Raw genomic sequence first — 16035 nt, forward strand, 5'->3', positions numbered from 1 at the left:
TCTTCTTCACTTCCAATTTCCAAACTGCAAAACAATGTTGGTTTAATATTGAATCCTAGTGCAGAGTCTACTGGCACAACTTGATTTGGAAAGTGAGATGCTGTTTTATATTTAATTATCCCCACTCCTCCCTTATCCTCCAAAGCTTTGTCTCTGTTATGAATATCAGATGAGGCATGATGTGATTACACTGTACAATTACTCCTATCCATAGTGGTGGCAGGGGCTGCTGGGGAGAGAGAGAGCCAGACAGCCTCCAAGCCAATACGGAGTTTGTTTTCAGTATTTTTCCTATCTCCTTGGCGCTGCGGCACATGCAGATGTCCGCTGTTGTTCTTTATAAAGCCTAATGATATGCAAAAGCATAATGACTCGGTTTGGATGCAAAGCATCAGCGAAATATTATGAATGTCTTTAAGAAAAGAGGAGAGAAAATCCTGACTGAAGGAATGTCCACATAAATTATTTTTATTTAAATGAATTCAAAGGATGGGGTGAGGGCAAGTCAGAAGGAGTCACATGGAAAACATGCATAATATTAATATGCATAAAGAGTTCTCACCGAGGAGAGAAGCTCCTCAGTACAGCTCATGGGACAAACTGGTTCATTAGGAAATAGCTCAGAGCGACTACAGCATGTTGCTATTTCAATTTTTTCCTTATTTTAAATGAAGAGTCAGACAGATGTGTTTTCTTTGCATGGCAGCATCGAGATGGATCCAATCTGTGAAATTTGCTGCCCAGATAGCATTTCTAATGGAAACTGGAACTAAACAGGGCATGGATATGGAAGGGAGAGGAGAAGAGAGAATACACGAAGAGGAGTAATGTTCAGAGCCACAGCATAATGTTCTGTAGTGCAGGAGGTTTTCAGAAACCATCTTCCTTCATTAGTCTCAGATGGGGGCTCCTGTTGCAGGGAGCTATCAGGGTTTACAAGATGAGCACCGAGACAGGCCCTTCTAGGTCTGAGGCTGAGGAAAGCAGCGGCAACTTGGTGCCTGTCCCACACCAAGCTGTCTACAGCTCGGAAGCCAAAAGCACAGCTACTCCTAATTTGGGGATGCAGTAGAGTGCTCCTGGTCCAGGTATTCGTGACAGAGGGAATTCTTGGTGCTATCCTAGTATACATTGCTAAAGAGCAGATGGAATCAACTGAGTGCTTACGCAGGCCTGATAATGTCATTGGCCGCTTCATTCTCAGGGTAAAGATTACTGTGGTTTTCTGACATTTTCGGAATGTTGAAATTACCAGTGTGGATTAGTGCATGTTTATGATGAATAGAGATGAATAAGTAGTGAATGAGTCTATTGGTTGGATTCAAAACTGATAAAATATTTGGAATAATACGAAATAGCCTCAAAAGATTAACAAAGAAAACTGAAGCAAGAAGCAGCAGTCGAAAAAAAAAAAGAAAGAGAGAGAGATTCATTACTTCCTTGGTCAGGTAGACATAGTTTAAATTATTTTAATAATTCGGGTAAAACACTTTTATACTGTTTAAATTACCTTAAGACAAAGACAGTTTTGCTCTGATCTATGTTCTTGTACAAAGTTCTACTTGAACTGGACTCTATTTATACATGAGCATGTAAGCATAATCTAAATTCTGCTGTTCTTCACCCATTAATCTTCAATATTTCCATTTATGAGTTTCCCTTATAACACACACACACACACACACACATATTCTCAACTGCTCACTGATTCTCAACCGGTAAAGTGTACCAAACTACAGAGTACAATGAATGATTAATTGGAGAATGGCTATTTAATCTGAATCGAATCAAACCTTTAACCTCTTATCTTTTCCATCTTTGTTGACAGAATTATGGCTGTTAAATATTGAAACATGCATGCAAAGAAATTAGTATAGTATTGCATGTAAACACTAAATAACATTATATTTTATTGTTGCTATATTATTACTTTAGTGTGTTGCTTAGTATTTGAGAAAAATAAGGAGAAGGAAATAACATTCAATCTTTTCTAAATAGTGATGCATGGAAAGGTTTAATGAGAAACCATTAAATAGGTTTTCCATGTTGGATAAAATGTGAATGATCAATAATCAAGTCAAACTATAGCTTATATGAATACATTCATAAAAGACCCTTGAAAAGTTTCCTTTAAAAATATAGTGTAATTCTGAAATGATGATCGTGCTGCATGAAATCTACAGACTGATAAGAGAGTTCTATCATGGTTGGTGTAGACAACTATGGTACTCAGAGATGCTCATTATTTACCACATTGACAGGTCAATGCCGATTTTCAGAAACCTTTTTAAAAAAAAAGATTTTTGAATAGGTAAAATATTATTTTTAAATATAATAATTTAAATAACATAGAAAGCAAAAAGTCCTCTCTAGTCCCCCATTCTAGCTATGCGTTTTTAACCTCACTTCCAAGGTTGGTAATCACTGTGCTGGTCTCTCGTTATCCTCCAGACATAATATGTTATACACAAATATTAATATGATATTAATACATTTCCCTCCCATTTTTTGGTACACAAATGGTAGTTTAAAAAAGGTAATTTAGAATTTTTACAAATGCAGTAATCTCAGCTGTGAATAGCCTGCTTAATGTCTTCATTTGCAGTAATCATGTCATTAAATTTTGTCTTTAAATTATCTATTTTTATTGGTGAGGACGTCTAGTACCATGTTGAATAGAAGTGGTGTGTGATGAGAATGAACATTTTTGCCTTGCTTTCAATCTTAGGGGACATCATTGCCTTGTTTCTGAACTTAGGGGAGAAAAAAATTCAGTCTTCATCATTAAGAAAACACCTTTATCAAGTAGAAGAGGTTGCTAAGTTGCCAGAATTTTAAAAATCACAATGGTTAAATTTTGTCAAATGCCTTTTCTGCCTCTACTGAAACAAATGACAGCTTAAAGGTTTTGCCATGGTGAAATTCAGTGACTGATTTTCATGTTAAACCAACCTTGCTGTCCTGGGACAAATGCTACTTGGTCATGATTGACTGATCTATCAATCATGTATAAATGGATTGCAATATTTGACCTGTTAATATTTTTTGTTAAGGATTTTGGAATCCATCCTATTATCCATGAGAAATATTGGTCCTCTAATTTTCTTTTCTTAAAATGACTTGTTTGGTATTGTTAACAGGTCCTTGCGACTTTATGAAATGAGTCAGAAAGTGGTCCTCCTTCTCTATATTGCTGAAAAAGTTTGTGTAAGATTGTTTTTTTTTGTCCTTAAATGTTTGGATAGAATATACCAGTGAAGCTATGGGGCCTACAAATTGTGGGCAATTTTCCATCATAAATTGGATTTTTAGAAAGTGATCTAGAACTTCAGATTTTCAGTTTCTTGTGTCAATTTTTTTGCAACCTGTTTTTTCAAGGAATTTTTCCATCTCATCTTAGTTACCTTGATTGGAACAAAGTTGTTCAAATATCCTGTTATTATCCTACTTCTTTCCTGTCAAACTTCAGTAATGTCCCTCTTTTTTTTGTGATATTGGTGACTTCTATTTGCTTTCCTTTTTTTTTTTTTTTTTGGTCAGTTTTAAAAAATCAATTTTATTAGTCTTTTCAAGGAATCAACTTCTGTCTGTTAATTTTCTTTGATTTTTACTCTAATGTTATAATTTCCTGTCTTAAATTTTGGGTTTAATTTGCTTCTCTTTTTCTAGATTCACAATGTTGAATCTTAGATAATCTTACACTTTTCTAATATAGATGTGTAGAGCTATTGTCTCCAAGAATTGCTTTAGTTGCAACCACATACTTTCATAGAATGTGTGTTTGTTATCGTTTATTAGAGATGTAAACAATTTCTCTTGTGATTTCTAATCTTGCAGCACCTATTTTTAGGACATATGTTGCTTATTTCCAAATATTTGGTTATTTTCTAGGCATCTTATTACTATGGATTCTAACTTAACGCTACTGTATTCAGGGGATGTATTCTGCAACTCAAGACTTTTTATGGCCTGATAAATGGTCTATCTTTTTGAAATTCCATGGGTAACTTGAGAAGATATTCTACTGATTTCCTGTATTATACAGTTGAATTTCTAGATCTTCTGTTCTTACCTTCTTTCCTTCTACCTTCTTTGGGTTTCCTTTCTATTCTATTTCTGATTTTCCTGAGAAAGTAATCTATCATTGATTTTCAGCCTATTTTTCTTTTTAAACATTTGGTTTAAAGGCTCTACTTTTCCCTCTAATGCATAGCTTGAGATGTAATTCCTAGGTTTTCATATGTCATATTTTCATCATCATTGTTTAAAATATTTCCCAATTTACATCATAATTTCCTCTTAGGCCTATAGGTTATTCAGAAGTGTATGGCTTAAGTTCCACACCTTTGAGCATTCACAAAATTTTTAGTTATCTACTATTATTGATTTTCAGTTTCTTATTCTTGATTTCCAGATTTCTGTCATCAGAGCCTACTTGAGTGATTTAAATCTTTGCTTTTCAGACTTGTCTTATGGTCAATTTTAGTAAATATCTACTTGAAAAAAGAATCTTGCCATTGTTGGATACAGTGTTCTACATATAACTAAGTTATGTTGGATAATTTTTAGTTCACCCATATTCTAACTGATTTTTTTGTCTGCTGATGTATTTGTTTTATTGGTTACCACAAGAAGTGCTAAAGTCTTATACTAAGATGCAATCTGTGTATGTATTTTTTAGTTTTGTCAATTTTTGCTGCATATATTTTGTGACTATGTTATTAACTTGCAAACAAATTAAGAATGGTCTACTGATCCTTTAATAATATCTCCTGCCTTAAACTCTACTTTGTCTAATGTTAATATAGTTACTCTAGTTATATTTTGGCATAGCTGGATTTTAAAATCTTGTTACTTTCAATTTTTGGATTTTATTTTTTAGTTGAATTTTATCTTTTTTTTTTTACATTCTCTTAAATTTTTTTTTGAGTTTAGTTCACATATAATGTTAATTTCAGGTGTACAACATAGTGATTCAACTTCTCTTTGTGTCAAGCTATTATCTTTTATTCAATCTAACAATTTTGTCTTTTAACAGAATTGAGTCCACTTATAGTTAATGTAATGATGGATATACCTTAAATTATATACATATCAACTTATTATGTTTCCTGTTTGTTCCACCTGACTCATGTTCTTTCACTCCTCTTTTGTGTTCCTTTGGATTAATAAAATATTTTTTTCTTATTCCGTTTGGTCTTTTAGATAATTAGTAATACATGAGTCTCATTTTTTAACCCTCTTCACCTTTTATGTTTATGTTAACATGTGTTTTAATTGCTCATGTATTTTAAATCTCACATATTTTAATTTTTTTATTATGTAGTCAAAATTCATTTAGACTTACCAACATATATACCTTGGGCATTGTTCTTTGTTCATTCCTACCTGTCCATGTTCCCTTCTGGGACTGCTTTTCTTCTAGCTAAAGAACTCCCTCTGGTTTTGGGGAGCAGGTCTGCTGCTCATAAGTTCTCTCCATTCTTGTTTGTCTGTAAAGTTAATTCATCTTCAGTTTTGAAGGATATTTTAATTGAATATAGAATTCTAGATTGGCAGATCTTTCAGCATTTAAAAGATGTCATTCCATAGGTTTTGGGTCTCCATCATTTCTGTTGAGAAGTCAGCCGTCAGTCTTATTGTTGCATCTATAAAATAATATGTCTTTCTTTATCTTCTTTTATTTTCAGTTTTATTGGTGTGCCTTGGTGTGCTTTTCTTTGTATTTATCATGCTTGACTACCTGTGGCTTGATATCTTTTCTCCCTTCTGGAAATTGTTGGTTCTTATCGGTGTAAACATTGCTTTTACTACAATCTCTCTTTTCTTTGTAGGATTCCAATTACACATTAGACTTTTTTAGTATCTTTCATATGTATCTTATACTGTTTATTTTTCATTTTTAAAACTCTCTTTACACTTTGGCTTGAATATTTTTTTACTGCTCTATCATACAACAGTCTTCTCTTCATCTGTTTCCTATCTGGTATTAAATCTAATTATTGGTGCCTTAATTTCAGTTACTGTGTTTTTTTTTCAGTTCTAGAATATGTTTGATTCTTTTTTGTGAGTTGCAGTTCTTTTGTTCTCTAAAATGTTATCATTATGGAGGTAAATAGCTATTTCTGATAACTCCAATATCTGGTTTTCTGTGAGTCTGTTTTTATTGTCTGCTTTCTTCCTCCCACTTCTTTTGGTTCTAATTCTTGATATACATTCCTGGACAGTATTAAATTGATGCCAGATATTGTGTGTGAAAATTTTACAGGCTCTGGGTGATGATATCCTCTTCTGAAGAAAATGGCAGAACAAGGGGAGATCATCTCAATCTAGTTAAGTGAATAGGTTGATTTAAAGCTCGATTGTAGTCTTTGTAAAGCTCAGATTATATCTGGTTCACCTCATCTCCTAGGTCCCATTTCCTTGACAGCTCTTGAACTCCAATTTTTGTCTTCCTAGCACTGTAAGAATGATGAAAACTCTATTTAGCTTTCAGTAGCTTTCTGATCTACTTCTTAGCATCTTATCTTAAATAAGGAAAACTGAAAGTTTGAGATATACTCTGATTATAGAATTCTTTTGAAATAATGCCATCAGAAAAGGAAGTGAGGATATTTGTTCTTTGTGAACTTGTGTTCATTCCTAGTAATCAAAAGTCCCTTTTTTAAGCATTTACAAAAAAATAACTTACATACCTGATTTCACAATTAAAATGTAATACTTTTAAACATTGGGAATGACTTTTTTCCTCTTATTCAGGCTTTTGGCACATCTCCCAATCTGTATATTTTCTTAAAAAACGTGTGATTCCTCAAGGCAACTGCAGACGTAGTTTCATAAGCTTACTGCAAAATATCATAGTACCTTTGAAAGTAATATATCTGGGATAGGACACTTGAATTCCAACAGTTAGTTGTTTCCTTTTAATCTCTGCCCAATCTTGGGCTAAAAACCCTTACCAACAAATCTTATTCTTGTCTTTTTTTATTTGAAGCTCATTCTTATTGATAGAGGAAAAAAAAAAGAAGAATAATTCATTCTTTCTCTCCCTCAGTCCCTCCTATTCTTTTAGTAATTTCTTAACAGAACATCAAAATTCTGCAGCAAGTCTATCTTTTACTTTTCCCTAAAAACAGCTCAAAAATTCTCTCTTCTATGTTCTTCTTTATATCTTCTATATTCATTTATATCTAAAATTGATCAAATAGATCCTTAGAAATTGCATTGTTCTTCTTCACCTTATCCTCCTTGCCCTTTCTCTGCCAGATTTTAATTTTATTTATCAGTTACTAAGTTCCCAGTAATGTACTTAATATGTCTCAAACTCAGTGAAACAGAAAGACACAGTTGTGCCTTAAAGATTGGTATGTAATATACAATAAGTCAATTACAATATAATGTGATATGTGTTAGATGCAATTTTAGTGTTATTTTGAAGGTCCTCCTATTTTTCTTGGGTTATCTTTTTTTTTTTTTTTTTTAATGGACCTGGAGCTCAGGTTCAGGCGTCTTTTTTTTTTTAAGTTTTTTATTTATGATAGTCACAGAGAGAGAGAGAGAGGCAGAGACACAGGCAGAGGGAGAAGCAGGCTCCATGCACTGGGAGCCCGATGTGGGATTCGATCCTGGGTCTCCAGGATCGCGCCCTGGGCCAAAGGCAGGCGCCAAACCACTGCGCCACCCAGGGATCCCTCTTGGGTTATCGTTTTAGAGATGATGTCCCTGAGGTTATATTTACCCTTAATATTATATTTAAAAATCTGTCTTTCTGAAGTCCAGGATAACATTGTCCAAAAGAACTTTCTGCAGTGATGGAAATGTGATGTCTAATAGGGTAGACACTAGCTAGTACAAATGAAAAACTGAATAAAATATTTAATTTTATTTAATTTTAATTAAAGGGTCTAACTTATTAGACAGGTAGCTGTAAGGCATCTGATTATGTCCAATATTCCTCATTTCTGGATATTTTAAGCTCTAAGATTAAATGACTACTTTCTTCCACGGTTCTTTTTTTTTTTTTTTTTAATACCTCTCTGAGAAGTTCTCACTTGTTGATCAAAATTAGGCTCATATAATCAGTCTCCTTATCATTTTTTCCTAAACTACAAACTAAATTGACTCAACTCCTTAATAATGATAGTTCTTAATCTACAGGGGGGTGATGGCTTTGATGTCTACCCCTTCTCTAGAAGTAGCAAATCTTTGTTTGAATGCTAAGTAAGAGTTTCTTGTTTACCCCAGTGGCTTCAGATTTTTGCTTTGTATGAAAAAAGTGTCCAGGAAGTAAGTAGAATTTCATGTCTGAATGTAACCAAAAGAAGCTTTCTCCCACCTACTGATCTGCCCTCTAACTTTTTCATGTAGTAGAAGTCTATGGAAAAGAGCTTGCAAGTGAGTGCAGAAACCCTGGAACTCTCAGGAATTCTAAAATGTCATATTTACCCACACTGGGCCTTTAAGAAGTTGGCATAATTTGTTTTATTTGTATATACTCTAATGGAGGCCATGTATTCTTTACTATACATGAAACAACTGTGCCCCATTTCTTTGGATAAGCTTGTTATTCTTTGGAATTCACTTTACCTGGTTGCTTCACAAATTCAACTCTCTGATTATTCAAGAAAGATATGATTTTGTAGGTTATCTGGCTTTTGCTCATTGTTAAAATGGGGGTGATGTCTCTTTGACATCCTGCATTGTCCTCTAAGTTATTAAGCACTTTGTGACACCTTTTCCTTATGAATATTTTGTCTTCTGACTTTTCTTTCACAGTTTTATAGTATAAAATAGTATCTCTCAAACTTCAGCCTGCATTTTACTCATTATCTTTGAGGGAAGGAAGGAAAGAATATATATTCATACATATATGCATATACACATCCAAATATATATATGTAAAATTATGTGTATGTGTAAAATTATTTTGGAATGCACAAAGGTATAGGGCAATTGAAGAATACATAATAAATAAGTTATTAGCTACTAAAGCTATTTGGACATAGAGTAATTGCAATAACTCCTAATGGTTCATTAAATAGAAATTATGGAAACGGAACTGCTTAGTTGATAGGTTGTGGCTGCTTACTCAAGAGACTGGCCCTGCCTTTCATTTCTATCAGTATGATCTAGTCAAAGCTTTTTCTAAGATAAAATTTCTATTAGAGGAAGGTATATCTCAGTATGTTGTTTCCTAATCTATAAAGCAAAAATATATAATTACATGCTTTCTAAGGTTTCTTTATATCTGAAGATTTAGAATATTGCCATTTTTAAATCATGTGATTACTTTCCTTCTCTCATGTGACAATATTTATTAGGTTCTAGACATTTTTGTAGGCACAGGTGACTCAACTGAGAGCAAAACTAGACATAGATTCCACTCACATAGTTTATAGACTCTAATCAAATAATAATATAAGTATAATAAAAATTATATAAGTGGTATAAAAAATATCACAGGGATCTATGAAAGCCTAGAAGAGAGGGAAATAATTCAGTTTGGTGGGGAAGGAATGACAGTATGGGAAGATTTGAGGAATTCAGTGCTAAACTGGGATCTGAAGAATGATTAGGAGTTACTTAGGGAAAATGGAGATGGGAGAAAAAGCTCATTCTAAACAGAAAGATTTAGGCAAAGATCCTATTTAATGGGTATGTGATTGAAATAGGAAGTAAAGGGAAGAATGTAATATAATAAAGGTGGAGAGTGAGACAAAGTCCAGATCATGCTCAGCTTGGAATACCACGTTTGTGATGTTAAGTCTTCATTTTAGGAGAAATGCAAAGTCTTTGAAAAGTTTCATGAACAGAAGGGAATAATCAGATCTGTGTCTTTTAAAAAGATGACCTTGGTTGTGATATGGAGAAGTGATTGTTAGAAGCAAAAGTGGATATGGGAAAAAGGTGGCTCCTGTGGTGGACCAGGTAAAAGATGACAGTAACTTGGCTTGGGATGGTAGCAGGGGATATGGACAGAAGTGGTTGAATTTAAGATATTTGTAAAGTAAAATTAATGGAACTTGATGAACTGGACATGGGAAGGGAGGTAAAAAAAGGATTGTTATGTTTCTACAATTAGATAGTGAAGTCATTTATAGAAGGTAAGGATTGAAAGACAAAAGAACAGATTTTTATTTTTATTTTTCAAGGTAGGGATTTGAAGATCATGAATGCAGTTCTGGACATGGTGATTTTGGGCTATGTTTAGAGATGTCAATCTGGACAAAAGATAGAAATTTAAGAATCAAAACTAAAATTAAAAAAAAAGCATTAAAGGTAGATAATTTGAAGTCTAGGTATGGATGGGATCTCTTAAAAGAATATTCTCCAATTATTTAAAATAAAAATTTAAAGCCAAGTTATTTTAGTATTTTTGGAGAAAAGAACACATTTACTGTACCAAATTCTCATAAGCCTTCCCATATCAAATAATAATCAGCACTTTATTGTTTTACCTTAACTTTTTATAATCACTTTATGAGATAGGTGTTATCATTGTTTTTCATGTTACACATGAACAAACTAAGACTATGAGAAGTAATTTAACTCATTTAGGAGCCAGAGTTCAAATGTAGGGCTGCACTCATAACTATTCTATTAGATTATTTTCTTAGTACATCTCACACTAAACATCCCTCTTAGAAACAGTAACAACTATAGCAGTCAAAATCTTTTGAAGACTTATTGTGTAGAGAGTAAACATTGCATATTTATAGTAATAATGTAGGAACAAATGATGACAGCTTTACTATGATACAAACTATGAGGAGAAGAAAGATTTTAGGAATACCAAATGAGTTTACTGGTTTGTTCAGATGACACAGAAATTAGTCTCCTGCTCAGTTACCAAAATTGCTTTGTGTTATATAACTATGAAAAATATCATCTATAGCAAAATGTCATCCAACAGTAACACTCTTTAGGAACAGGTTTCAGTTTTGACTTTCAGGAAAGAATACTTCTTCAAAAGTCATTCGTTTTCTTGGGCTATAAGGAAAATCTAACTCAGTTTATTAGACTCAAAAAGAATCACAGCCAAAGAAGAAAAGCTTACTAAGTGACAGGAAAGGATTCTGAGTAGGGTTCTAGCAGGAAAGGGCTCTAAGTAGATAGCCTTGGATATTATGATTTAATCAAGAAATCTTGTTTTATGCCTGTAGTCTTTTTCAGATATAGACTTTTATATTTACAAATGTTGATATACTGATATCACCAGGATGTATGAAAATGGGATCAAATAAGGCAAATACATGAATTTCAACAAGTTATATTTAAAATGAAAGTGCTGAAGACAATAGTGTTTCCACTATTAGTATAACAAATGCTTTGGAACTGAGTGTAATGTGGAAGACACAATGTCTCTGATGAGCAGCAATGTTGTTTCTTTGATCACATATAAATTATTAGTCTGGTAAGAAAACACAAGAAGGTATTCTTCCCTTACAGGTGTGTATCTCTCAATGATGACCAAAACAAACACTAGCACTGTCACTTTACTAAATTGCAATGCAGCTATTTACAGTCTAAACCTGCATGTAACTTTAGTTTCTGGATATAACACTAGTGATTCTTATTTTACTTTAGTCATTTTTCAACTGAAATGACTTGTGTGCAATAAGAATGATTGGTAACCTTACTAGAATGCTTTAAAACATGCTGTGTTAAAGGTAAATTTAATTCCCCAAAGGATTTAATGGCTAAAGTTGGATTTTTTTTGGTCATATATGCCTGACATAAATAAAAACAGTTATTATATCATATTTAGTATTCAAGATATTTAGGCATTTTATTACTTTGAGTTAAAAACCCATCAGAATTACAAAGATACTTTGAATCTTCAAGTCAGTCCAGAGATTGGAAGGTCTTGCATACATAAGGTTCCTTAAACTTTTCTATGCCCAAGTCCTGCATATACACCGAACCACATGCAAATTATCTTTTTTATAAGTACTGATACCATGAACTTACAGCAAAAGTCAAAGTGAAAATTTATCAGGGCCAGGCTAGAGAGAGGCAAGAAAGATATTTAAGGCACAAAAATCAAGGAGGTGCTCAGTCTCAGCATTATGCAAGCACAGCGTTGGCACCTAAGGGCAAGTTCCTCCTTAAATTTTGCAACATAGTCACCTTGATATTGACACTCTGGCCCTTGTTTTTATTCTCTTATTTTATTTTATTTTTTTTATTGGAGTTCAATTTGCCAACATATAGCATAATACCCAGTGCTCATCCCGCCAAGTGCCCCCCTCAGTGCCCATCACCCAGTCACCCCAACCCACTGCCCACCTTCCCTTCCACTACCCTTTGTTCATTTCCCAGAGTTAGGTGTCTCTCTGTTTTGTCACCCTCACTGATATTTTCACTCATTTTCTCTCCTTTCCTTTTATTCCCTTTCACTCCTGGTTTTTATTTTTTTTTATTTTTTATTTTTTTTAATTTTTGTTTATTTATGATAGTCACACACACACAGAGAGAGAGAGAGAGAGGCAGAGACACAGGCAGAGGGAGAAGCAGGCTCCATGCACCGGTAGCCCGATGTGGGATTCGATCCCGGGTCTCCAGGATCACGCCCTGGGCCAAAGGCAGGCGCCAAACCGCTGCGCCACCCAGGGATCCCCTCACTCCTGGTTTTTATTCTCAAAGGTCTTTTAAGAATCAAACAAGGCAGTCTCTGGTTTCACTTTTGTTGTTGTTGTTGTTACTTAAAAAACAAGTAAATAATCTTAAGACTTTATAACAAACAGGTATTGCATAAAAATAGGGTCATATTAACAATTAGAGATCAGAGCTATATACAAATAATAATTAACTACAAATATTTTCTTAGTGTTTATTGTGTGTCTTAACTCCTTCAGTCTTAACACTTGAAGTATTACTATTACTCCCCTTTTACAGATAGTGAAACTAAGGCATATAGATGTTAAATAATTTGCTCACACTCATAGCCAGTAGGAGCTCAAGTTGATCTAACTCCAAAGCCCAATCTCTTAATTGCCATGCTTTGCTGCCATGGCAGAACCCAACCATAACCATTTAACAATGGGAATCTGTTGACTGTGTTTCTACTGTATGCAGACATCTAAATGCAATTGTTGACAAAGATTTAGAATTCTTGTTGGAAAAGATAAGTTAATAACCTTCAGATACTACTCAAATTCCTGCAGCCTCATAGCATGGTATATTAAGAAAGAGAAAATGAAAATGTAAGAGGAAAAAAAGGGAAGGAAAAAAGAAAGAATTATAAGAGATTTAGAGAGCACATCTTGTTGTGGACTAGAATAAAGTGGTAGGAAAGGGGATCAGAATAGTATGCACAAGTTGCTTCAAAGCAAACTCTGAAGAAAAAAAATAAAAAGATTTCCAACTACAGTGGAGGAAAAGACAGGAAAAAGGTTTATCAGAGAGGATTAAAAATGTTACTTTGGGTTTAATTTCAGCTGTTTTAAATTAAGAGGAGAAAAAAATACATTTCTTTTATTAAGAAATGAAGTACCAATAGTTATTTTTTTTTCTATTCACCTACTGTAGAAAAAGAATACTGACATAAACAAAAACATGAGGGAACAACCTTACCATAGTTAATTAAAAAAAAAAAGTCTCCTTTCTGCAGGAAAGGAGAGACACTTGGATATAATTGAGATTATGAATTTCTAAGAGATAAATGCTTCATGGAAAATTCTAAGAATATGTTTTAAGAAATATAGTATTGTATTATTGGCAATGATGGTGAGTTTCTAGTCTTTTGGGAAGAGTAGATCTTCTAAAAGGTTAAATGCTGTCCCTGTCCCCCTTCTTCAAAGCTCCTCAAACATCCATTACCAACTTAGGCTCTGATACCAGTAAGAAGGACCTTATCTTGCAACCTGCTGAAGAGCGCCCTCTAGTGCTGTCTTGCAAGTGAAATGTTGTCATACCAAATTTTTTTTTCATGATTTGTTCTGGTTATACTGGACCTTAGGTTTTCTTTGAAACCTTAGCCAAAAGAGAAAGATAAACGATGCTTTAGATCAGTTTTCTGGCTTGTAATGCTAGCCAAGTAAGACTCCTACAGTATATTAAAGAATGAGAGGGTTTTATTCTTTTTAACTTATAAGAAATGAGGTACATCTATTTTAAAAGTAATATGCTTTTTGCTGAAAGACTAGTTTTTAAAGAAAATCTGCAAAAATTTTAGTATGCTTCACAGTACCTATAAAACAGGAGTTTGTTCAATAAAAAAAAATAGTGACAATAATTGCTTCTCTCAAACTCTGGATCTCTGGAAATTTACCTACTTAGACTGGTGAGATGCTAAGAAAATTTTTTAGAAAATTGTTTGTATTAAACTTCAAATTTCTGGTGGGAGAACACAGAAAAACAAATTACCTGACTATAAGGCAAGTGTATTTTTAAATTCCAGGAAAAAGAAAACATGAGATATTCCAAAAGACAGCATTAAATAATGGCAATGTATTCCTTTGAACAGTTTTTGACTTTGGTACAAAGAAATTTAAAGGTGTGTTTCTGGAAACCAATATTTTCATTGAATTAATTATTTTTTAGAAGATTTTATTTATTTATTCATGAGAGACAGAGAGAGAGAGGGGGGCACAGACACAGGCAGAGGGAGAAGCAGGCTCCATTGCAGGGAGCCCGATATGGGACTCGTTCCTGGGACTCCAGGATCATGCCCTGGGCCAAAGGCAGGCGCTAAACCGCTGAGCCACACAGGCTTCCCAATATTTTCATTGTTTAATACACATCAATGAATTTGAACCACGAGACTAGTATAAATCCATAAAATACTACTTCACCCATGGCACAATTTTTTCCCTTTTAAAAGAGTCCATGTACAATGAATTAAAGCCAGAGTGTGAGAGTGTTAGGAAAAGCTGAGTACTCAAAAGGACTATTAATGTTAATGCATGTATATATGTGTGTGGTATGTCTGCATGTGTACATGTTTATGTATTGCTGTCATTCTGTTTAATAATTAAAGTGAGGATCAGTCAGACACTTGGCCCAGAACATATGTAAATATAAGATCTCTGAAATAGTGTTCTGACAAATGAGGAAAGTAAGAACACTGAAGGAAGAATTAGAATTCATAGATCTTTTAGTTTTGTTTCACTTTTTGTTTAGCTTGTTTGCAGGGAGTGTTATTCTGTTACTTTATTCTGCACTGTGCACATTAGTAAGGTTAAATGTGCACAATGCATGAAAAGCAATTAAAATTTTTTTTTTAAACAAAATGCTAAATAATGCCAATCCCAAAATATAAGACGCACAAATAGAAGGTAACATGTCCTAAGGTTTCTAGAATATGACAACGTTTAGAGATGGAATGTTCTTCAAACATGGCCTTCAAGTACCTGTGTTATTTAAATCCTTGGTGTCCAAATAGAACAGGGACTCTAGCAAACTGATGGCAACAGTAGACAGAGAAGGGTATAAAAGGGCCATGGTATTTGAAGTAAAAAACTCTGGGTTCTATTTCTGTCTGACTCACCACTGACCTTGACAAAGTCAGTGTTCACTGTGATTCAACTTCTCCATCAAACAGAGGCAGTAACTCTTGCCAGAAACCACACAGGAGTGTTGATAATGGGGAGGATTAGTGTGATAATGTATAGAGCTTATAGAAATTTTACTGTGCTGTAAACACTTGTTGAAAAGATCTTTGTCTTTTGCTACTCCACAAAAGCTTAAGAAGATAATAGACGTTTAAAACATTAGGTTAAATTCTGCTTAACATCTTTGTTTCCATTTATTCTGACAGTTTCTTCAATGCACTGTTTTTATTACCTGTTATTTGTTAATATTTTTATGTCCAGGAATTTCTAATTCTCCTTCCATCTTATTTGCCTTATTCTTAGTCTCCTATTTACAAAAAATAATGATTTATTCTTGCCTTGAGTTTCTCCTTTCCCTCATTCTATTTATATCTGTAAATACTTGGTTATTTTTCTCCTATGACTCTTATCCCTATGTTGTTCAATTATAATAAAAGCAATCATAACAATAATACTAGCACCTAATACATATGAAACACTC

Source organism: Canis lupus, chromosome 9 (genome assembly GCF_003254725.2).
Source record: "Canis lupus dingo isolate Sandy chromosome 9, ASM325472v2, whole genome shotgun sequence".
Lineage (NCBI taxonomy): Eukaryota > Metazoa > Chordata > Mammalia > Carnivora > Canidae > Canis > Canis lupus.